This window comes from Peromyscus eremicus, chromosome 2, assembly GCF_949786415.1.
Source record: "Peromyscus eremicus chromosome 2, PerEre_H2_v1, whole genome shotgun sequence".
Lineage (NCBI taxonomy): Eukaryota > Metazoa > Chordata > Mammalia > Rodentia > Cricetidae > Peromyscus > Peromyscus eremicus.
This window is the reverse complement of record NC_081417.1, coordinates 77004347-77028719: the sequence shown is the minus strand read 5'-3', so window position 1 is coordinate 77028719 and position 24373 is coordinate 77004347. Positions and strand designations below refer to the sequence as shown.

General features: G+C 45.8%; 1 protein-coding gene across 6 annotated transcripts in view; it reads right to left on the bottom strand.

Annotated features, from left to right (window-relative positions):
• The window catches only part of Palm2akap2 (PALM2 and AKAP2 fusion), a 339394-nt gene that overhangs the window by 106814 nt on the left and 208207 nt on the right, over nt 1-24373 (bottom strand). The window contains exon 1 of one of the 6 annotated variants that reach the window (XM_059254395.1): nt 4371-4464. The exons of the other annotated variants lie outside the window; for them this stretch is intronic. The gene's annotated coding sequence lies outside the window, so the exon portion shown is untranslated. Of the gene's footprint in view, nt 1-4370; nt 4465-24373 lie in introns of those variants that run through there. 6 annotated transcript variants of the gene reach the window in all.

Genomic DNA, 24373 nt, shown 5'->3' with positions numbered 1-24373 from the left:
GCTCAGAAAATCTCCACAGTCAAACTCCTACATCAGTGCAAAGGATGAATGATGGGCCTCCTACAGTCACTGGCATTTAAAAAAATAGCTTAAAAAAACCATTTACTGCCAGATGTGGTGGCATACACCTGTAATACCAGGTCTCTGATGACCCAGGCAGGAAGAAGAGTTCCAGGCCAGGCTGGCTACATAATGAGACTTTGCCTCAAAATTCTGAAACAGACCATGTCAGTCTTAAAGTATAAATAACAGTTCGGTTGATAATCTTTACCCCAGGGGTTGGTTTTCATTCATTCATTCATTCATTTTTATAAAATATAATCAGATCAAACAAAAAGTATCACAATGAAGTTGGACAAGATAAACCAACAGAAGGAAAAGAGCCCAAGAGAAGACTCAGAAATCAGAGATCCACTTGTTCACACACTCAGGAATCCTGTGAAAACGCTAAACTGTGAGCCATCATATAAAACATAGAGGACCTGGTACAGATCTGTGCAGGCCCTGTGCATGCTGCCTCAGTCTTTATGAGTTCAAATGAGCTTTGCTCATGTTAATTTAGGGAGCCCTGTTTTCTTGGTGACCTTTATCCTCCCTGGCTTTTACACTATTTCTGCCTCCTCTTCCACAGGGTTCCCTGAGATCTAAGAAAGAATTTGATGGAGACATCCCATTTAGGGCTCGGTGTTCTAAAGTTTCTCACTCTTTTTGAGTAATGCCTGTCTGTGGTCTCTACATTGGTTCCCGTCTGCTGCAGGAGGAAGCTTCTCTGATGATGGTTGAACAATGCACTGATCTATGAGTATAGCAGGATGTCATTAGGTATCATTTTATCATTACATTTTTTTTCTTTTTAGACCAGTATTATTTGGTTTTACCATAGGTTCCTGGGCTATCTAGTTTCAGGGTTTTGGACACCTAAGCAGTATGGGTATGTGTTCTACACCTAGGACCTTAAGTCAAATCAGCTATTGGTTGGTTATTCCCACAAGTTTTATGCCACCATTGCTCTAGCATATCTCGCAGGCAGTATACCACTGTGGATAAAGAATTTGTGACTGGATTGGTGTTCATGTTTTTCTTTTGGTAGCAGGCAGAGTACCTTCCGTAACCAAAGACATTGGACCGCAGGGTTGAAGGCTCTCTGTAGGCACCAGCTCAACATCTCCATGCTCAACGAGCTGTGTAGGTGGGGCCTTGCTGTCCGTTTGTGGACATCAGTCTTACGTGTTCTTGGAGAAAATTGTCTTATAACAAGGAAATTCCTCTTGCTCCTGCCTCTTTGTCTTTTTAGTTTTTGTTTTCCCAGTGCAAGGATGGAACTCGGGGCCTCGGGTATGCATGCTAGGTGGGCACTCTACCGCAGAGCTACATCCTCTGGCCTTGAGAGAGGAATACATAAGGAAGGGGTTATCTCATCCTCCACTATGGGGATTTTGAACTATGCTTTCAACACCCACAGTGCTGGTGGCCGGAGGACACCTGATGTTTAAGGAGTTCGGTGGTTTTCTTTTTTCTTTTTCTATTTCTTTCTTTTTCTCTCTCTTACTGCTTTTAGCTTCATAGAAAATCTGCCTCTGGGTGTTGAGTTTGTAAGTACAAACAAAACATACCATTTCCCATCAAAACTTACTGAAATTGTTGAACTTCATATACATACATATATTAAGCAGTCTTTTCAAACTGCCAGTGACTGGCACAGACTCTACCCAGTTATCTCAGCACACTGGTGACCCCTGTTCTTCAGCCACTCCGTGAGCTGACTGGAGTCACAGCATCAGTTCTACAGTGTTGGAATAGGTGTCCATTAAAGCATGGAACTAGACATCAAACCTTCGGTCTTGAGGAGTTCAATTTCAGCAGTGCTCCTGTTTCGACTTCAAAATCTCTTAGCCTGACCTCCATCCAAACTCAGTTTCATCTTTATCTAAACTTCTCATTACCCTAGTAAGCAGAGGTCACTAATAACAACTGTGATAGAAATCTGGGCCACGGGTATTTTAAGAGCCCACTAATTTTCATTTAAAAATGAGTGGGTTAGTTACTTTTTTTTTTTTTTTTTTTTTTGAGACAGGGTCTCACTATGTCACCCTGACTGACCTGGTGGTCAGGCTGGCCTCAGACTCATAGAAATCTACCTACATCTGAGTGCTGGCATTAAAGGCATGCCCCCTCCCTTTAAGACAGAGTCCATTCTGTAGGTCAGGCTGACCTGGATCTCAAAGTCCTCTGGCAATCTTCCTCCTCCTTCTTCTACTATACTAAGAGTATATATAGGCCTGAGCTGTGTGCCCTAAAGGAGGCCCCCGGAACTATGAGGACAACATCAACAGTAACTAGAAAGTCCACAGTGCTAGTAGGTTAGCCCATATTGAATGTTTGAGAACTAGAGCAAGCAGCGGGGTCATGTTCCCCTCATTTGATCAGAAAGTTAAGACAGCCTGCTTCACCTTACTCACTGGAGAGCCTCTGGCTACTGGGTCAGAACAAACCACTTATGGAAGTTAAATGAATTCTGACAACACTACACCACACTCCGCAGGCAGAAAGCAACATCAACTGTCATGCCAGAGCTATGAGATAATGGGGATTTCAAAATGTTTGTCCTCACTCGAAGTCCAGCCAAGCCTTTCACAACTGCACCGCAGCATCCCAGAAAGAAACCAAGCAGAACTCCACGGTGCATTCTGATGGGCCGGGGATGGAGACCTAGGCAGGGTTACTTTTGATGCTCATGGCTCAGAGCTAATTTTGTTGCCTTAGTAAAACTAACGGGGGGGGGGGGTCCACATGACTTTTGAGGTTCCTCTATCCAAGGGAGAGCATTCAGAAAGAAAGAAAGAAAGAAGGAAGGAAGGAAGAAAGAAAAAACTGAAGAGGAGAGAGCAAGCTGTAGCCAGTTGATCAGAACACGCACATCTACGTCATCAAATGATAAAACAAATTCCTCCCCAAAATACTACAAAATCTAGTTGATCAAAATTGGGAGTGACGCCAGACTGGAAGAGAGGATGTTTGGTTAAAATGGAAACTCCGCCAAGGAAGCAAATGTGATGCTTAAGTGAACTCACCAGAACAAAGACAAGCCGGTCCCCAGGGATGGAGACGGCAGGTGCGCGTGCACCTCCTCACCCTCCAGGCGCCTGTGAACATGTGCTGAGACAAAAAGAGCTCCCAGGGAGAAGGCAAACGTGTTCACAGATTCAAAGACATAATATGCCAGCCGCGTAGACGTGTAGGCAGATAAAATCATTTTTCAAAGACAAATGCCAATAGTAAATTTGCCGGGTGGTTGCCACTGGGCTTGGAACCGACACAGGGAAAGGCGCTAATTTGTCAAAGTCCTCAGTATGCAGTCTTTGGGGACAAATCACTACCGGGCCTGGGGAGAGTGAGTACACAGTGTCATCTCTTTCACAGACACCCCCTTTGTATGGCTTGGGGTGATGGATCCCTAGGGCTGGTGAGTGTCCTGCATCTGTGCGGCGGAGCTCGGCGACCCGGCTGCTGGCCCAGCCCTTTTGGCTCATCACTGGCTGCTCGGACACTTACCACCGGCTCTCATCCGGCCACCTGCACCACTGCTCTCAAGTGCGGGTTCCAGTTCTCACGGGCTTCCTTTCAGTCCCTTCTAATCCACTGGCTTTCTCTAGAATTTCCCGGGCCGCCAGAGTCTCCCTGCTCTTATCCCCGCCGGTGTGCCGCCTCCACAGACTTTACCCGTGGCGCTTTCCTCCGCGATCTGCTCCTAGCATTTCCCTCAAAATGTTCCCAGAGACTCGCACCGGATGAAACACCAGATCTGAACTCCTGAAGGCCGAGCCCAGGACAGACGAACCTGCTCAGCTCGAACCCCAACTGCCCCGTGGCCCAGAACCATTGCTTCCTCCGTTAGCTAAATTCAGTACCCTGGATTCCAGACCAAAATTACTCCAGCTGACCAGGGACCAGACTACCCTAGGCCTTAGTTTCCCCACAAAGCTCTGGACTTCCAAAGACGCCGCCAGCGCCTCCACCCGAGCAGGCATGACCTGCGCCCTTTTGGCTAGCTGATTTCGATGGCTCCATCCTTCCCGGCTCTTGTGCACAGCCACATTTAATTTCACCGTTTTCCCTGCATATCTCGGTGGAAGGCGGGGCTGTTTATTTTTTTAAGTATATGTAAATATTGAATAAAGCAGTCCGAAGCCCGACTCTGCCCCAAACCTAAGAAATTCAAAGACACATGGACTCTTCCAGCCCAACCAGATACGGATCCACTAGGCAGAGACTTGCATACTCTGAGCCCCTCACTAGCCACTCTTCCCCCATGCCGGAGAGCATGCAAACCCCAGAATTCTGAACCGCCGGGCCCCAACTTGAACACTCACCTTCGAGGGCGCAGTCCTCCGCTCCGCTCCAGCGTGGCGCGGTCGCTGCCTGCTGCTCCCGGCGTCCCGGGAATGACGCGCCACAGCCCCAAGCAGGGGCGAGCGCATCTGCCCGGAGCAGGAGCTCCTGGGCTGGCCTGGGACCCGGGAGCCCCGCCCACCCGTCCGGCCCGCCCCATTCCAGGCTGGTGGTCCGCCCCTCCTTTTTCACTGCTCCTCCCCATTCATCCACACCTCCTCTTGGCAGATAGGACAGAACCTAAGCCCCAAGAAAAGAATGAATGAATGCATGCATCCATGCCTGCATGAATGAATAGAGAAACTGAAGGGATGGAGAAATGTCGAGAGAACGTGTTTCCTAACTGGGGAGGGCGCTGTGTGTCCGGAGTGTGTTAGTGCATGGGTGGGTGTGCCTGTGAGGGCATTGCTGTATGTATATGTGTGTTTGAGTGTGTGTGGAAGTGTGGGAATGCCTGTGAGCGCTCACAGAGCCTGGATACCTCAGCGGGGAGAAAGCCATGGTCCCTGGGTAAGAGCCACCGCACAGGGGTTGGTTGGGAATTGTATCTGGGTTATAATAAGGATTTAATGTGGTCCAGAGGCTGAGATGCGGGCCTAGAGCCTGGGAAATCATTGGTTCACCCATCCTTCAGGCTGCGGTGCCTGAAGCTTCGTGGTGTCAAAGCGCGCCTGTTAGTGCCCGCAGTGGGAAGGAAGCAGCCGACACAGAGCATTGGGCTCCATTAGGCAGGTGGCCAGCCACCCTCATCTCAAAGCGGTCTGAAATTTCAGTCTGCTGTCCCCTCCCCCTACATGAATATTTAAGTAATGTTAATGACCCTTTGAGAACCGACCTGTCCTTAGAGAGGACACCAATATGCCCATAAATGTCCCACACAGAGAGCAGCATTTTCAAAAAGCAGGCTATTGTGTGTCTTACTCGGCTTTGGGGAATGTTCTCTGCAGAGGATAAAAATCACAGAGTGCAGTCATTTTCAACTTTTCCCCAGTGATCCACAGCCATCCCAGTCTGATTCCGCTACAGTCCCTGAGGCTTTCCCAATTCTCCCCAGCCACCCAACCCCCACTCACAATCACAGGCCCCCAGGAATCAGCTTCTGAAAGTCAGTTTGAATGACAAATACAGCCGGGAAAGTCACTGTCCCAGCCTGATTTCACTTCCCTAACCTCCCGAGGTCCCACATTTCCAATACAAAGAAGCGCTGCCCCTGCAGAGGGGAGTTTCCCTGAAAGCTGCCTTCACTTAAGGACCTGGGGACCAGGCCTTCTCCAAGAAGGGCTTTCTCTTGCCTGAACCTTACCTCAACAATGACCCAGCAAACCCAGTCAGCAGGCTTCTTTTCCTTAGCAGTTAGAGGACTGTCTAGTACCTGGGTTTTGATTTAGTTTGTTGGTTTGGGGTCTTTGGTCTTGTGTCTCTATAGTTCTAGCTGGTCTGAAGAGGCCACCATGCCTACCTTTACCATTGGTTTTTCATAGGTTTTTTTTTTGTTGTTGTTGTTGTTTTGGTTTTGGTTTTGGTTTTTCGAGACAGGGTTTCTCTGTGTAGCTTTGGAGCCTGTCCTGGAACTCACTCTGTAGCCCAGGCTGGCCTCGAACTCACAGAGATCCACCTGCCTCTGCCACCGGAATGCTGGGATTAAAGGCGTGCGCCACCACCGCCCGGCCCGTTTTTCATAGTTTTTAGACACGACTGAATTTCAGTAGTATTTATTGACTAGCATCAACTTAACCTTTCTTCCTTCCTCCCTTCCCGCCTCCTTTTCCTCTTTCTTTCTCCCCGTTTCTTTCTCCTTCCCCCCTCCCTGGCCTGTAATCACAGCACTTGGGAGACTAAGGTAGAAGGACTGCTATCACTTTGACACCAACCTGGATAGTTCTGGGCTAGCCTGGGCTACAATCCGGTGAGTTCTGAGCTAACCTGAGCTACAGTGTGAGATCTTGTCGCAAAAAGAAAAAGAAAGAAAGAAAAATATTCGGGTGCCCTACATCCTGAACTATATTGAACACGTCAGTATCACAGGAGAATGTTCCCTACAACAAATGTGCTTGGTTATCACAAGTACCTGTCTTTATGGACCACCGACAGGACAAGAAAGGCCTCGGAGGTCACAGCAAAGGTGAGGCTTTATACAAACCCTCCCCCCCCTCATATATGCCTAAATTAGAGTGAGAATAAAAGTTATTAATGTAATTTGCTTCATCATTAGAATGAGTAAATGTTGAATTATTTCTTTTCCAAAGCAATGTCAATATTCTGTTTAAAGTTAACTTGAGCTGGGCGGTGGTGGCACACACTCTTTTTTTTTTTTTTTAAGATTTATTTATTTATTTATTTATTATGTATACAATGTTCTGCCTGCATGTATGCGTGCATGCAGGCCAGGAGAGGTTGCCAGATCTCATTACAGATGGTTGTGAGCCACCATGTGGTCGCTGGGAATTGAACTCAGGACCTCTGGCAGAGCAGCCAGTGCTCTTAACCACTGAGCCATCTCTACAGCCCATTTTTGTTTTGTTTTGTTTTGTTTTTCGAGACAGGGTTTCTCTGTGTAGCTTTGCGCCTTTCCTGGGACTCACTTGGTAGCCCAGGCTGGCCTCGAACTCACAGAGATCCGCCTGGCTCTGCCTCCCGAGTGCTGGGATTAAAGGCGTGCGCCGCCGCCGCCGCCGCCGCCGCCGCCGCCGCCGCCGCCGCCGCCACCACCACCACCCAGCGGCACACACTCTTAATCCCAGCACTCGGGAGGCAGAGTGGCAGCACACACACACACACAAAAAAAAAACAAAACAAAAATAAAAACAAAACAAACAAACAAACAAAAAACAAAGAAAGTTAACTTGAAAGTTTATATTATGAAGGGAATACAGACTCCATCTTAGGATAGGGCCACCATTTTATACCACCTGCTGCACTCAGTTCCAGGAAGGACCTCAGGAATGTGCCATGACAACTTGACAGATACAGGGCAGTATGCTCCTGTAGACACTCTGTCTGCGGTTTATGGCCCTTGAAGATATCTAGATAATCCTGCTGAGCAGCCCAGATAATCCTGCTCAGCAAGTTGTGATTCCTCACCAAAAAGTCCAATCCAATAGTTTCAAATGTGGTTTCGCGCCGAAAGTCTAGACCAATAATTTCAAAAAATCACCTTGCCCCATATCCCTTCTACCCAATCCCAAGTTGGTAAAGCATGTAATTCCCAGCTTGCGGTTTTTCCCTATAAAAACTCTCTACCCCTGGGCCACCACTGCCACATTTCCCTCTGAATTTCCCTCCTGCGGTGGCTCAGGTTTGAACCTGACAATAAAAGGACCCTTATGTGCTCGCATCGGAAACCAGCTCCTCAGTGGTCTCTGGGGTTTCACAAAATGGATACAACAATATCATTGTATAGAAAAACACTAGTAGGAAAACAGCTTGGTTAACACATGTTCATGTTATATTGGAAACCTTTTCTGTTACTTTTCAAAATATTGAAGAAGTAGCTATGTTTAAACTTCTTTTTGGTGTTTTTCCCCCGTGTGTGTGTGTGTGTGTGTGTGTGTGTGTGTTCCATGTGTGTCCAGCAGCCAGAGGTCAGTCTTGAACGTCATTCCCCAGTTGTTATCCATCCACATTGTTATTTTAAGACAGGGTCTGTCATTATCCTGGAGCTCACCAAGTAGGCTATCCTGGCTGGCCAGAGGGCCCCTGGGGCCTTCCTATCCATTGCTCCCCAATATTGGGATTATAAGTATGTGCCTCCATGCCTGGCTTTTGTCCATGGGTTCTGGGAATCGAACCTAGGTCCTCATGTTTGCATGGCAAGTACTTTACCGGCAGAGCTATCTCCCCAGCTTCAGAATAATATTAAAGCTGAGAGTACTTTACAAACAAGCACGTCTCCTCTCCTCTCCTGCACGTGCGTTAGGAGAAAATAAATGGCTACTACTTCTGTGGAGAAACACGACCTGAGGGAGTAAATGTTACCTCTGTGAAGCCCTGTGCTATCCAGGACCGACAGCCCTCCACGGCGAGATCCTTCCACAGAAATTTCAACTAGGTGAACATTTTTCTCTTGTGATGTCTCTCCTCTGCTGTTGGTCCACTTTAAACAATGCCTTGGGCGGGAGTGGCCGTTGGGGGATCCAAGAAGTAAGACAGAGGACGAAAGCCACACACAGAGCAGTCAGAGGAGACACAGACCGTTAGAAACCGTTCTCCCTCCCCTCCAAACTGAGCAGAATGAACCAAGTCCATAAGGGCCTAGCAGTGGACACGTGCCCCAAGCTCCGAGAAGGGAAGCTTAAAGAGACATGAGATTGTCCCTGAGAGCTGATCTGAAAACCCAGAGGCCAAGACTGTCCGCCGTGAAAGGGAATTTACCACCTCGTCCTTCTAACAAGGAACAAAACAAAAAGCATGAGCTGGGGGTTTTGTGCCTCAGTACTGGGTGTGTTCCCAGTAAATCGGAGGCCAGCCTGGGCGCTACATAGTGAAACTCTCTCACCCCATCACCACCACCAAAAAAAAAAAAGAAAAAAAAGAAAGACATGAGGACAATCTGGCTGTGACATCTGTCACTCATGGTTGTCTGGGCTGATTCAGCTGGTCTGTGTTAGGAGGGAGTCTCGTTTCTCCCTCCTGGGTCCATGAGTTTCCCCCACTTAAAGCTGCACCCTTAGTTGATGTACCCTTCCCTGACAGAGAGGGACCGTTCTTCACTCAAGAGTGTTGAAGCAGCTGTTGGTCTGCCCCACCACCTCCTCATCCCGTTAGAACCTCCAAATGAATACACAAACAACTACAAATAAAGAATAAGATCGCCGGGCGGTGGTGGCGCACGCCTTTAATCCCAGCACTCGGGAGGCAGAGCCAGGCGGATCTCTGTGAGTTCAAGGCCAGCCTGGGCTACCAAGTGAGTTCTAGGAAAGGCGCAAAGCTACACAGAGAAACCCTGTCTCGAAAAACCAAAAAAAAAAAAAAAAAAAAAAAAAAAAAGAATAAGATCACCATTCTAGAGCCAAGCCTGGTGGCAGGACCCAGCAATTTCTTGACACAGGAAGATCTCAAGTTCAAGGTCAGCCCAGGCTAAGTGCCAAGACCTTCTCTCAAAACGAATAGACAAATAAACAAGAAAACATTTGGGTGTGGTATCTCAGGACTAGAATCCTAGAATTTGGGAAGTTGAGGTTAGAGGATTGTCATGAATCTGAGACCAGCCAGGGCTATGTTAATAAACTCTGTGAGCCAGTGTGAGCCAGAGTTAGACCATGTCAGAAAACAAACAAACAGACAAAACCTCACCCTTCTAAAGAACAAAAACCTTGCCCTTCTAGAAAGAGAAAAACAACTAACTCTTCCAAAAGGTTAGAACATAACAATAAGTGGGGACCCATGAATAAGATGCCATAAATCAGTGGTTCCCGTGTATATATGTGTGCATGTGTATGACTGTGTTTGAGTAAGTTTGTATGTGTGTAAGAATGTGTGTGTGAGTGCAGGTATGTGAGTGTGTGAGAATGCACCTGTGTGAGTGTGCATGTGTGTCAGTGTGTGTTATGTGTGAGTGTGTATTTGTCTTGAGCTCTTTCCCCTGGGTGCTCTGGATCCAGGAATCTGTATTTGTCTGTTTGTATTTGTCTCTGCCCCACAGGCTGGTTTGGGGAGCACACAGTCGCCCCAGGTGGGGAAGGAGGGTGTAAGCAAAGGGGACAGCGTCCTCTGAGAACACTTGGCTCGGGGACTGTGTTTACTTCAGCTCCTGGCTCCTGGTGCAGGTTGCCCGTTGCCAAGCCCGCCTTTCCTTTGCTTCCTCTCTGGGGTCTCCCACTTCCTGTGCCCAGAGAAGTTTCTTTCCTGCCTATTCCATGTTTATTTCCTTTTCCCACATCCTCACCCTTGGCCTCTCCTCTGCCAAACTCTCTGACATAAGGAAGTGGTGACCTGATTCCATTCCCCCAGCTGTTTCAGCCTTTTAAAACAGCTCTTTAAAAATGTGCCCATGCTGGCCAGTGGTGGCACTCACCTTTAATCCCAGCACTAGGAAGGCAGAGAGGAGGCTCTCCTGTGAGTTCTAGGCCAGCTTGGTCTACAAAGTGAGTTCCAGAACAGCCAGGACTACATAGAGAAACTCTGTCTCACAAACAAACTTGTGCCCAAGAAGGCCACTCGAGGTGGCCCATGCTTGTAATCACAACACTCTTGGACTGAGGACGGCTCACTTACACAAGTTCAAGGACAACCTGGCCAGTTCCAGGTCAGGCAGAGCATGGTGTGAACTGTCTTAAAAAAAAAAAAAAGACTCAGGCTATCATCCCCATGGTAAGGAAAGAAACAGTAAATTAAACTAGTTATGATAGCACATGTATATAATCCTAGCCTTCAGGAAACTGAGGCAGGAGGATCTCAAATTTGAAGCCCACATGGGCTGCATAGTGAGTTCCAGGCCAGTCTAGGTTACAGAGTGAGACTTTATCTCAAAAACTAAAAATCCACTGGGCATGGTAGTGCACTCCTAAAATTCCAGCACTCAGGAGGTCAGCAGTTCAAGCTCATCCTTGAATTCACATAGTAAATAAGTTAAAGGCCAGACTGGACTATATAAGACTATCCAAAACAGGGACTGTGGAGGAGAGGGGAGCTTAACAGGTATATACTTGATGCTGGTGGGCCTTGAATGTCTTGGTTGCAGAGGCCTGTGCACTCATCTGCTGTTGATAAGAGTACCCTCATGGGAGCTGGAGGGATGGTGCAGCGGTTAAAAGCACTAGCTGCTCTTCCATAGGACCTGGGTTCAATTCCCAGCACGCACATGGCAGCTCACAACTGTCTGTAACTCCAGTTCCAGGGAATCTGATACCCTTACATAGCAAAATGCTGATACACATGAAAAAAATAAATAAATAAATAAATAATTTATGAAATAAATAAATAACACTCATGTATTAGTTTGGTCATTAACAACGAAATCCTAGGAGGTCCAAGTTCTTTGTGTTCTGGCTGAGATCTTATCATTGTTTAACTAATGAAGCATTTGTAAGCTCTAGTAAACACTCCAGAGGTGATGCCCCACTGGAGAAACAACACAGAACGAAGTGTTCTTTAAGCATGGTGCTGCAAACCCTGAAGATGTTTAATATACTTGGAATGCGTGTCGCCTGCTCACACTCTGGGCTAAGCCAGAGCCAACAGCAAGGAACTCTAAATTTTCATCCAGACTTCTCACCAGTGACCTGGGGGCCATGCAAATCTATCTTTTGATTCCAACGACCCTTAACTCTTCTCAATGTCAAGTAAGATGGAGAATTTTGCTAGCTTGTGTCTGGTTTTGGATTTGATGCTGGGAATCAAACCTAGGGCCTCACTAAGCAAACACTGTACCACTGAGCTACAGACCCAGTCTAGAAAGCTATGTTTAAGTTTATTGGTTTCTTGTGTCTTGGGTTTTGTTTGTTCTTTTGTGACCCAAGGTAGTTTTGAACTCCTGGAGATCCTGCCTCAGCCTCCCCCACAAGCGCTGGGATTATAACATGGGCCATCATGTCTGGGATTTTTGTTGCTGTTATTTTGTTTTGTTTTTGCTTTTGTTTGTTTGTTGTTTTGGCTTTTTGAGACAGTGTTTCTCTGTGTAGCCCCAGCCAGCCTGAAACTTGTTCTGTAAATCAGGCTGGCCTCAAACTCAAGAGACCCACCTGCTTCTGCCTCCCAAGTGCTGGGATTAAAGGCGTGCACCACCATGCCGCCCGGCTCGGCTTTGTTTTGTAAAGGCAACAGGTTAGGAGTTTGACTAGTATAAACAAAGTCTTGAGTTTGATGGCCAGAAAAATAAAACAAAATAAGAGACTATAGAGTTTTCTTAGTAATTTCCAAACTTTTTCCTCCCTCCGAACTTTTAAATACTGTTAATTATAGAAAGAACTGTGAAGATTTTTGGTTATATCAGGGGACTAAAACAAAAACAAAAACAAACAAACAAACAAAAAACGAAATTGGCATTTAAATTAGTAATAATCCTGATTATTGAAGAGGTGGTATTTGCAGCGAGCGATCTTTGATTTACTCATCAAAGGTTTAAAAAACATTTTTTTTTTTAAATGTTGCTGACTTAGTTGTTAAGAGCACCTGTTGCTCTTGTAGGGGAACTAAATCCACATCAGGCCACAACCACCTGTCCAGAGGATCTAATGCCCTCTTTTGACCTCAGCAGACATGTGCACAGACATACAAGCAGACAAAACACACCCACCCCAACATAAACTACTAAAAATGTTGTTTTAAGCTCTGTCAGATTGGGACCATGGCCAAGACAAAATCGCTTTAGAGACCATAGTAGTTGGGCTGGCACCAAGCCACAGAGCATGATGACTAGTATTTGATCCTAGGGACCCACAAAATGGAAGGAGAAAACTGACTCCCACAAGTTACTGTCATCCTCTGACCTCCATATTCATGGCATGTGCGCGCGCGCGCGCGCACACACACACACACACACACACACACTCACAAATAAATACACCTAACTTTTAAAAATTAAAAAGAAACAGAAACTCCAGTTGACACATGTGGACTTGCGGGTTTTTAACCCCAGCAACCAGAAGGCTGAAGCAGGAGTTGAAGACCGTAAACAAAGGCGATCAGAACACTCAAGCAGAACTTTCTTATGAAAGAAAGAAACCACAACAACTTACAATAAAATAAACTACGACATACACATCATGGGTTTTCATCTTATCACATCTTCTTAGAGCCCGTCCACTGCTCCGGCACTGGCTTCTGGCTACTAAGTAATTCATAGGCAGGCTGAGATAAAACTGCGCACAGAGAAGGGAGAGCAGGGTCCTCACATGCTGGGGGGGGGGGGGGGGGGCTGCTGCTCCTGTGCTCCTATGCCAGGCTTTGGCTTTTTGTTTTTTGTTTTTCCTCCCTTATATGGCTGAGGACAAATCAGAACGTTAGTTAGAGCTAAGATAAAAATCCAAGGACACTAAAGTCATTCTTCTTATTTTTCAATACGGCAGAATGTCAATTAAAAAAATAAATAAATAAACAGAGCCAGGAGCACAGAGCTGTGTTTAAGTCTTGCTCCTTCACTGTGTGAGTTTGGGAAAACTGCTCAGCCTCTCTGTCCCTCCAAATCCTTCCTTGTCTTTTCTAAGACTTATGCCAGGCAATTATTACACGCCCCCTCCCCCTACAATAGAACTAGTCTGGCTGCCTGGGTGTGGTAGTGCATGCTTTGGACTGTTTCTTGTCCCCAGTATTCTGTCAGATAGCTGAAGCAGGAGGATGGAGAGAGAGAGAGAGAGAGAGAGAGAGAGAGAGAGAGAGAGAGAGAGAGAGAGAGAGTTAGTGCTTGGCAGACTGTTTTAGCCAGTGAACCAATCATCTTGTCTGAGTACATGCTTTCTCTTTTGTTTGTTCTTTTTGATATTTTGAGACAGAGGCTCACTGTGTAGCTCTGGCTAGCATAGAACTCATTTTTTAGACCAGTCTAGCCTTGAATTCACAGAGATCCTCTTGCCTCTACCTCCAGAGTACTAGAATTAAAGGCATCACTCCTGGTTCTTTTTCCTTTATTTTTAATTACAAAATATGTATTTATTTTATGTATGTTAGTGTTTTGTCTGCATGTATTTCTGTGTGAGGGTGGTTGATCCCCTGGAACTGGAGTTATAAATAGTTGTGAGCTGCCATGTGGGTGCTGGGAATCGAACCCTGATCCTCTAGAGGAGCAGCCAGTGCTCTAAACCTCTGAACCTTCTCTCCAGCCCCTGTTTTTAGTTTTTAAAAGATCGTTTTATGTATGAGTGTTTTGCCTGTGAGTATGCATATGCCTGGTACCCACAGAAGCCAGAAGAGGGTACTGGACCCCCTGGAACTGACTGCAAGCCACCACATGGCCATTAGGAACAGAACTCAGTTCCTCTGCAAGATCCACAGATGCTTCTAACTGTTGTGCCCCTACGTACATTTACTGCAGCTGGATATGGTGGCACATGCCTGCGATCCCAGCACTTGGGAGGGAGGTAGAAGCAGTAAGATCATGAGTTCAAGTCCAGCCCCGGCTACGTAGTGAGCCTGGGGCCAGCTTGGGCTACAAGAGACACTAAAAAAAAAAAAAAAAAAAAAAAAAAAAAACACAAATAATTTACATGAATGTCCTGATTGTCATTGCAAATTTTGTTTTGTTTTGTTCCAGGTCACTCCTCATGCGCCAGGCAAGTGTTCTACTGAGCTACATTCTTGGCCCCATAGTGTGCTGCTTAACCATAGGTTTTTACTACAACAGACATTAGCATCGGAGAAAGCACTGGAGAATGGGTAGGAGAGATGGGGAAGGCAAGGTAGAAGCACTAGGTGCTCATTTAAACAACCTTCAGTGTCTGTGAAGCAAGGTGGTTCCTCCTGTGAATCCAGCAGTTGTTTCTGGGGCCTGGGCTGGAGAGTGAGGCTTTTGTGCTCTCTTAACTATTTCAGCAACATGGAGTCTAGGGTGAATGACCTCATGAATTCTACTCAGACTTTTGGAATCTTCTCTGATCATTTGGAGCGACAACTGAGGCCCACAGGTGCTGGATAGACAACCCAGATTCCCGCCTAAGTGGGATCCAGGTTGGCCACCTTTCCATAGCGCTTCAGGCCGGTGGTTTCCCGGGTTGCTGTCTGTGGGTTCTGAGTGTGGCTTGACTTGGTTCTTTCTGTTTGAAACCGCAGGCTCTGGTTCTTCCACGTGAACCTTGTCTCCAAACCAGCTGGAGCAAATCACTGCTAAGATAACGTAGGTATCTCCCCCGGGCTGACACAGAAGATGCAGATAATACCAAGAGAGAGAGAGCTTCTAGAGCCTTCTTGTCACCAGACACTCCCATTGCAGGAATGCTCACAATGTACTTGGAGGAAACACACCGATGTACCGAGGAAATATCTGTGAATGTTTCAGAACTTTTACGAGAAATATCCCTGCCAGTGCCATCATTTTAGGAGGTAATCACTCACTGAGAAGTTTTCTTTTCTTTTCCTTTTCTTTTTTCTTTTTTTTAAAATACAGTGTCTTGTTATATAACTGAGGTTGGCTTTGAACTCAAAGATTCTCCTGCCTCCTGAGTACTTACTGGGGATGCCCAATATGCTTCACCGTGGCTGGCTTTTGAGAAAGAGAGCATCTTAGCAAGTAACAAAGTTTGTAAAAGTGCAAGAATATTTCACCAGGGGCTGGCGTGACGGCTCGGCGGGTAAAGGTACTTGCCACCAAGCCTGATGACCTGAGTTTGATCCCTGGAACCTGCACAGCAGGAGAGAATTGAGTGTGGAAAGTTGTCCTCTGACCTCCACACCCACAGGCTCGTGCACACCCACCGACACCTACCTACACCCACTCGATAAGTAAATAAACGAAATAAAAAAGAATATTTGTCAACATTTTAAAAGCTGGAATGATGCCTTGACCTGCAGTTCCAGCTACTTAGAAGGATGAAGCAGGAGGATGAAAAATTCAGACTCTCAAAGTGAACTCAAGGCTGGATTAGGAAACAGAGTGAGCCTGTCTCAAAATTTAAAAAAGGCTGAAAGTATTCTTAATGGGAAAGCACTTTCCTAGCCAGTACAAGATCCTAGGTTCAATCCCTGTCACCACCTAAAACACACACACACACACACACACACACACACACACACACACACACACAGAGGGCTGGCATGGTGGCACAGTGACATACACACAAGGGTGGCATACATATGTAGGGCTGGCATAGTGGCACACACTTGTAATTCTAGTGCTTGGGAGGTAGCAGGATGATCAAGAGTTCCAGGTCATATTCAGCTACATGACAGGTTCAAGTCCAGCCTGGGCTACATGAGACTATGTCTCAAAGGGGTTGGAGAGGGGAATGTAAGGATTTGGTCCTTAATTATGTCATCAGCCTTCGACGGTGTCCCAGCCTAAAAAGCAGGAGGGCTCTCTGTCTCTCTCCTTTCTGCTCCTTCCTCCCGTCGGCCCCCCTCTCTTCCTCCCCCCTCTGTCTCTGTCTCTCGCCCCCCAATAAAGCTCTAAAAGGTAACCATGGCTATGATTCTTTCAATCAGCACGCTCCTCCACCGGCATGGCCGCCAAAGGCGTCGACCAGCCATGAGGAGCAGCACCGTGGCATAACCAACAGGGAAGGAAGCTAATGGGTTCTGGGCAGAGTTTTCTATGATTTTACTTTGTAGAGAAACTGGATCCAGTTGAGGACCTTAATTCCTAAGGAAATGTGCATAGAGAAACATTTACTAATAGGTCGTCAGGGCTTCGCTATGTGGCTTAGACTGACTTCAAACTTCAGGGCAGGCATTACAGGTACAGGCCACCATCACACTTAATAGTTACCAGTATATTGTGCACACTGAAACTACACCTTTGTCTGGTTGAAAGTTTCATAAAATATATGTCTTAAATAAGTACTACTGGAGTCCATAGTTTGGGAGTAGGCTTTCTCACCGGGCCTCAACAGACCAAATGTGCTGGCTAGTTTTAAGTCAATTTGACACAAGCTACAGTTATCTGAAAGGAAGGAACTTCAATAGAGAAAATGCCTCCATAAGATCTGACTGTATCATTATCATCATGTCAGAAAGCATGGCGGCATGCAGGCAGACCTGATGCTGGAGAGGTAACTGAGGTTTCTACATCTGGATCCACAGGCAGTAGGAAGAGACAGTGAGCCACGAGGCCTAGCTTGAGCTTCTGAAACCTCAAAGCCCACCCAGTAGTAACACACTTCCTCCAACAAAGCCACATCTACTCCAACAAGGCTACACCTCTTAATAGTGCCACTCCTTATGGACCAAGCATTCAAACACATGAGTCTATGGGGGCCATTCCTACTCAAACCCCCACAGTCAGGTAGGCATACTTGCTGGACCCAGGGACCCTGAGGGAGAGACAAAGCCTCTAAGGTATAGAAATCATTTGCTACATAGAATTTGCAGGAGTTGTGGAGTTTGCTGTACAGATACGCTCTTCTTGCAGTACAACCCAACTCATCGTGTTCAAACACCACTGTCACAGCTACTCAGCTGCCCAACCATGGCCACACTGTAGCTCAGTTTCCTCATCTGTGACAGGAAGAAGCAGAAGCATCCACCCCTTCAGTTTCTCTGTGACTACGAAATAAGTGTTAGTGCCACACAAAATGGCTGGTACCTAAAGCACTCAATAAATATTAACTAAGATTGAGAAGTGGCTGTAAATCTCAACAGATAAGTGCAAATGCTATGTAAATGTTAGATAGTAAAACACCAAGTTAACAAGAATAAAGCTCAGGTGGATCTTAAAAAAAAAAAAAGATCTTACTGTAAGGCATTTTCTTAATCAGTAATTGCTATGAGGGCCCAGCCCATTGTGGGTGGTGCATCCCTCAGCTGGTGGTCCTGGGTTTTATAAGAAAGCAGGCTGAAGCAAGCCAGTAAGCAGCATCCCTGCCCTGTTTGAGTTCCTGCCCTAACTTCCCTCAATTAGGGACAATGATGTGGAAGTATAAGCCAAATAAACCCTTTCCTTCCCAGCTTGCTTTTGGTTGTGGTATTTTATCTTAGCACTAGAAACCCTAACTGGAACTTCAGAGCAAAATCAAGATGGAGCCATCCACATGGAAGTTACTTGTCATCAGACTGAAAGCAAGTAAGACATTATACAAGCCTTTAAGAAATCAGGCCAGTGAGAGACAGCCAAGTTTCCCAAGCAGAGTATTACAAAGGGCTTCTGCTTCAATGCTTACGCCCTTTCATCCTTTGGCTCACAAAGGGACCTGAAGTGGATCTGCAGCTAACCCATCACTTCCATTGTTCTGTCTCCCAGACCCTTCCTCTACAAAGGAAGCAGCCCCGAGACAACCAATACGCCTTTGCCGTTTGTTTTTGTCCTTTTTATCTCCTTTCAGACTACAAAACCATCTGTCCAGCCAACGGTGGCGTTTCTCATATCTTACAGAAGTACTGCCTGATTCTAGAATCAAAAACAAGGCCACTTAAGATCATCAAACCAAAGCCAGGCATGGTGGCTCACGGCTGTGATCCCAGCACTTGAGAGATTCAGACAGAAGCGTTGCCACAAGTTTGAGGCTAGCCTGGGCTACATAGCAAGACCTTGTCTCCAAAACCCAATAAAATTTCAAGAAACAGATGTTTGAGCTAAACTGTAGTTTTTATTTGCACACTTGTCAGTTTTGAAATTAAAAAAGAAAGAAATTCAAACCCACAACTAAATAAATATCAAAGCACAGCAATCACATGTTTGCAGCACTCTCCTGCCTCCGACTTCTAGACTCAACAAATAAAAACACAGACTATCCCGTGAAACTGAACTTTAAGTCAACAACAAGCGAATTCACACTGTAACCCAGGCTGGCCTGTTATTCACTATGTAGCCAAGGCTGACCTCCAACTCCTGACAATCCTCTTGCCTTAGCCTTCTCAGTGTTAGGATGAGTCATGAGTCATCCCTCTTGGCTACTAAGTGTCTCTCTGTCTGGTTCAAAACCCGGCTTCTGGAGCTTTGGTACGTGAGCTAACTTCACCTACCACAGTCTTGACCACATCTGTGAGAAGGATTAGGAATAGTTTTCCTTTGCAGCGTTGTTTTGAGGATTATATGGGACAGACAGAAGAGAATAAGAACAAAAGTAAAGGAGATGGTGCATGTAAGGGTTTGGCACAGTTCCTAGCTCAGAACAAACAATCCATTCTGACTGTTAATATTAGCGAGAGAACACAGTGAGAAAACGAAACGGCTCAAAAGGTACCTGGGGCCTTTGATGTGTCACTCATGACCCTCGTCTACACGTACCTGAGGTGCTGTGACTTCATTTAGTGGACACTCATTTCAGTTGACACTAAGAGGCAGCACACAGGAATAATAGCTACAGTGTCGATGGAGTATAGTTGCTTATGACAAGTCCTTTTGTATGTATTTCACTTAAAATGTTTTTGGTTTTCTTTTTTAAAGATTTATCCATTTTTATTTTATGGGAATGGGTGTTTGCATGTATGTGCACCACATGCACGCAGTGCCAACAGAGGCAATTGGATCCCCTGGAACTGGAATTAGAAGTAATTGTGAGCTGCCACTTGGGCACTGGGAACCAAACCTGGGTCTTCTGGAAGAGCAGCCTGTGCTTTTAACCACTGAGCCATCTCTCCAGCACCTTAGCCTTGATCTCTCTCTTTTTTTTTTTTTTTTGGTTTTTCGAGACAGGGTTTCTCTGTGTAGATTTGCGCCTTTCCTGGAACTCACTTGGTAGCCTAGGCTGGCCTCGAACTCACAGAGATCCGCCTGGCTCTGCCTCCCGAGTGCTGGGATTAAAGGCGTGCGCCACCACCGCCCGGCTTGCCTTGAACTCTTTATCCTACTGTCTCTACTTTCCAAGTGTTAGAATCACAGACATTTCCATTCCGGTCTGGGTTTTTTTGTTTTGTTTTGGGTTTTGTGTGATTTTAAGTGTAATATTTTTAATTTATTCTTTGAAATTTTCATATATGTATCTTGATCATATCTATCTCTTATTTTCCCCACTTTCGCTCCCCCCAACACTTCGTCCTCCTAGCTCCCTAACTTATTTTTTTTAAATAATTTCCTGACTCACATTAGTGCTGCCTGTATCACATGGATGTGAGCCATAGCCTGGAGTCTAGGCAGCCTGCTGGAGACCACATCCCTTTAGAAAAATAACTCTCCCTTCTCCAGCAGCCGTCAGTTGCCAATAGCTCAGTTTATAAAGTCACTATGTAGATCGGGCTGGCCTCAAACTCACAGGAATCTGCCTGCCTCTGTGTCCAGATGCTAGGACTAAGGGGGTGCACCACAATATCCACATTTTTTATAAAAAAGCTTTTTAAACTTTTATTTTCATTTTGTGTATAGGGTGTTCTGCTTACATGAGTGTCTGTACACCATATGCATGCAGTGCACCCAGAGACCAGAAGAGGGCACTGAATGCCATGGAACTGGAGTTACAATGGTTGTGGGTTGTCATGTAGATGCTGGGAATCTGTCTTGGGTCCTCTGGAAGAGTAACCAGCACTCTTAACTACCAAAGGAAGTGTCACTCCAGCCCCGGTACTGGACTTTCAACTGGTTTGATTTTGTGCAGGTCTTGTGTGGGTAACCACAACAACCATATCACATCGAGAACACAGTATTTCATGTATTCTTCCCATACCCTGGCTCTTATATTCTTTCTGCCCTCTTCCTCTTCAGTGAGGTTCCCTGAGCCTTTCAGAGGTGGAGTAGGGGCTGACTCTTTTGAGATGGGCTTTTCTTGTGTGGTTTAGCCTGGCCTCACATTCAACATTCGGAGGTTACACCATCCCATCCAGCTACATATGTGTGTATTATGTAAAAAGTGAAGGACAGAGTCTTTCACACAGCTCATGATAGACTTGAACTCACAGTAATTCTCCTGTCTCAGCCTCCTAAGTGCTGGGATTGCAGGTGGAAGCAATCACACTCAGATAAAAATATCTTTGGACTTGGGTTTTTCTTTTTTCTTTTCTTTCTTTCTTTTTTTTCTTTTTTTTTTTGAGACAGAATCTTGACATGCAGCCCTGGCTGACCTGGAACTTGCTATGTAGACCAGGCTGCCCTTGAATTCACAGAGATCCTCCTGCCTGTCTTCCAAATGTCAAGATTAAAGGCGTGCACTACTATACCCCCTTGAAAAGATATATTTTGAAGAAAACTTAAGACCGTTACTCTCAAAGAGGAAGTACTGTGAAAAGTGTGCCATCTGAGCCCGGGCTGCCTCCTCCCCACCACGGCCAACCCCCACAGCCAATCCACTACCTTAAATAGACTGACTCAGAGACCTAAAAAAAGGAAGGCATGGTGAAAATGTCCTTTAGCCAGGGAACAAATTTAGAGCAACCTCTCTGTGAGTGCACAGCATAGACCGACTTCTGGGCCCAGATGTGTCTTTTTGTCCTGGGCCCCCAACACAAAACAATGCCGCACAATGTTGCCATCATCAAGAACAAAGGGCGAGTGAGTCTCCACCACGGGCAACAAAAGGCTCTCCAGAGTGGCTTTTTATACCCAAAGCCAAAGAAAGCTATAACCTGTGACCTCTATTCACCACAGGAAGAGTCAAAATGCTTTCCCTGCTTTTGTAACAGAGAACATCTGCCCGTCTCAGGGGACAGTGTCTCTCCCAGTGACACGTTTCACACGGAGAGAAGCATTCTATTTGCATGCGGCTGTCCACCCAGAACCTTCCTTGACTTGGAAATGTGTCCTCAGCTGCTCTTCCCACAGCCTCTAACCTGCCTACTGGGTGCCAGTCTTGTTTATGGCTTAAGCAAGGGAAAAGTACTGCAGATATAATGAGAATATAAGGCTTTTTTTTCTAAAAGAAATCATGATGTTGGTATGTTTGTGCTCCTCTTCAGAAACACACTCTCTCTCTTTCTCTCTCTCTTCCTTTTTTAAAGATCAGTTTTCATTATGCAGCCCAGGCTGGTCTCAGACTCACAGAAATCTGCCTGCACAGATTTCCACACCAGGCTAGTTTTTAGTCTTAATATGCGTAGAACAAGAGAACATAGTGGAACCCACGCCATTAGCATTGAAGAAGCCATGTATTATTATCCAGGACTGGAGATGTGTTGTTATTGATAGAAAATGGAGTATTTGATGATCAGGTTTCTAGGAGAGAAGTAGCTTTGAGAGTGCAATACAAGCTACTAACAGTAGAAAGGCGGAGTCTGAAGCAGCTTTGAAGTGGGTCTTCCCAAACCTGCACTGCCCTGGCCTCTCCCAGCCACACCGAGTTCTTCCCTGGGCAGGGTTTTTAAAGGACAGGTTCAAGCAGGAGGGCTGGGAAGTGCCGTCTGTTCCCTCCCACCTGACCCAAGTGGGCTTGTAATAACAAATTACATCCCAGAGTTGAGGAGGTCAATGAAGATATTTTCTTTTCATTATAAGTAATTAAACGACGGGAAAAGAGCTTAGTCGGTAAAGTGCTCGCAAGCTTGAAGATTGGAGTTTGACCCACAGAAACCAAGTTAACAAGCCAGGCATGATGATGTGTGTTCATACTCCCAATGCTGGGGAGGTGGGAAGGGTCCCTGGGACTCCCAGGGCAGCCAGCTTAGACTACCTGGTGAGCTCCAGGGCCAGTGAGCAACCCTGACTCAAAACCAAAGGTAAATAGTATCTGAGGAGCCATGCCAAATGTACACACACACACACACACACACACACACACACACACACACACACACACACCTGGATTACTTCAGAATTACTAGAGAAGTAACATTATATCATGGACCAGATAAGAGTAACTCCACAAAACAAACACATTTCAATAAAAACAATCCAAGACCTTCTAGCTTGTTCGCTGTCCAGACTGACCCCGTTTTCCATACAAGAGGTCATATTCATACTGCTACTCACATCTTTCAAGATTGAATTGTTTCCAGGAGCACCTAACCTCTTCCATGGAGGAGTTCCGGCATCTTCGAAGGACATATCATCACAGAGCACCCATACATGGATGGCCTAACTGTCTCCAGATGGAAGTTCCTGGTAGCCTGGTTACTCTGTCCACAGGCCTTCCAGAGTTAGCTTGTTAAAGACTGTGATCTATTGTCCATGTGGGCTCAGAAGATGAGAGCCCATTTAGTCTATAAACTCTGTTGTGACTTTTCCTGGTAAACAGAAGAGCTCTTTAGTACAGTTTGTTGCTGGCAGAGGCAAACTTTTGAGACCTCTTCTTGTCCTCTTGTACTCTTCTTTTTCTAATGTTTTTTTAAAATTTATTTTAATTAATTAATTAATTAATTAATTTATTTATTTTTAAATCCAGGTTTTCACAACCAGCCTGGCTGACTAGACTAAATGCTGCTCATTCCAACAGGTTGAAATTCCAAAAGAGCAACTGTGCATCCCTAACTCTGTAACACATTTCCCTAATGGTTAAGTACGGCCTCCTCTCTTCCGCTACCTCCCTGGAAACTTGTGTTTATCGTAGTGTTACTGACAGCAAGCAGGAACAACCCCTAAGTCCATCAACTTGTGAAAGTACAAAACCAAAACTAAACAGGGCTGGGGAAGTAGCTCACAGTAGAACACTTGCTTAGCGTGTGCCAGGCCCTGGGTTCCTGCCCCAGTACCCCAAAACAAACCCCCAAACAGTGGCATACTGGCACACTCATAAACCAAATGTTATTCAGCTATAATAGGAATGAAAAGGGTGCTGCCTGGAGCTTCCTTGTGTGTAGACCTCCCTCCAGATCATACTAATCAGGCACAAAAGATCACCCTGTAAGACTCCACAGCCTGGAGTTGGGCTGGGGGCAGTGATAACAAGGAAGAGAGCGTGTAGGGTCTCACTGGAATGATGAAGATTTTTGTAAATTTATTTTTATTTTATGTTCATTGGTGTTTGCCTGCAAATATGTCTGTGTGAGGGTGTCAAAAGCCTTAGAACTGGAGTTAAGACAGGTTTGAGCTGCCATGTGGGTGCTGGGAATTGAACCCGGGTCCTCTGGAAGAGCAGACAGTGCTCTCAACCTTTTGGCCATCTCTCCAGCCCTGATGAAGATATTTTTAAGGCTGGTGAGGTTGGACATGTAGTTGAGTGGTAGAGTACTTGCTTTTTGCTTGCAATGACACATTTGCTCAAAATTATTAAATCAAACACATGGATTATCTTTATGACACAAAAAGTATATGCCTTAAAAAGTTGTGTTTTTTAAAAGCTAAAGGGAACTAAGTGGGTGTGGTGGCAGAGGCAGAGCCTGAAATAGAAAAGTTAGGATTCAAAGTTGCCCTTAGCTACATAGAAAGTTTGAGGTCAGCCTGGGCTACGTAAGACCTTTTATTTTTTGTTAGTTTGTTTTCTAAGACAGGGTTTCTCCATGTAGTCCTGACTGTCCTGCAACTCGCTCTGTAGACCAGGCTGGTCTAGAACTCAGAGAGATCTGCCTGTCTCTGCCTCCCCAGTGCTGGGACTAAAGGTGT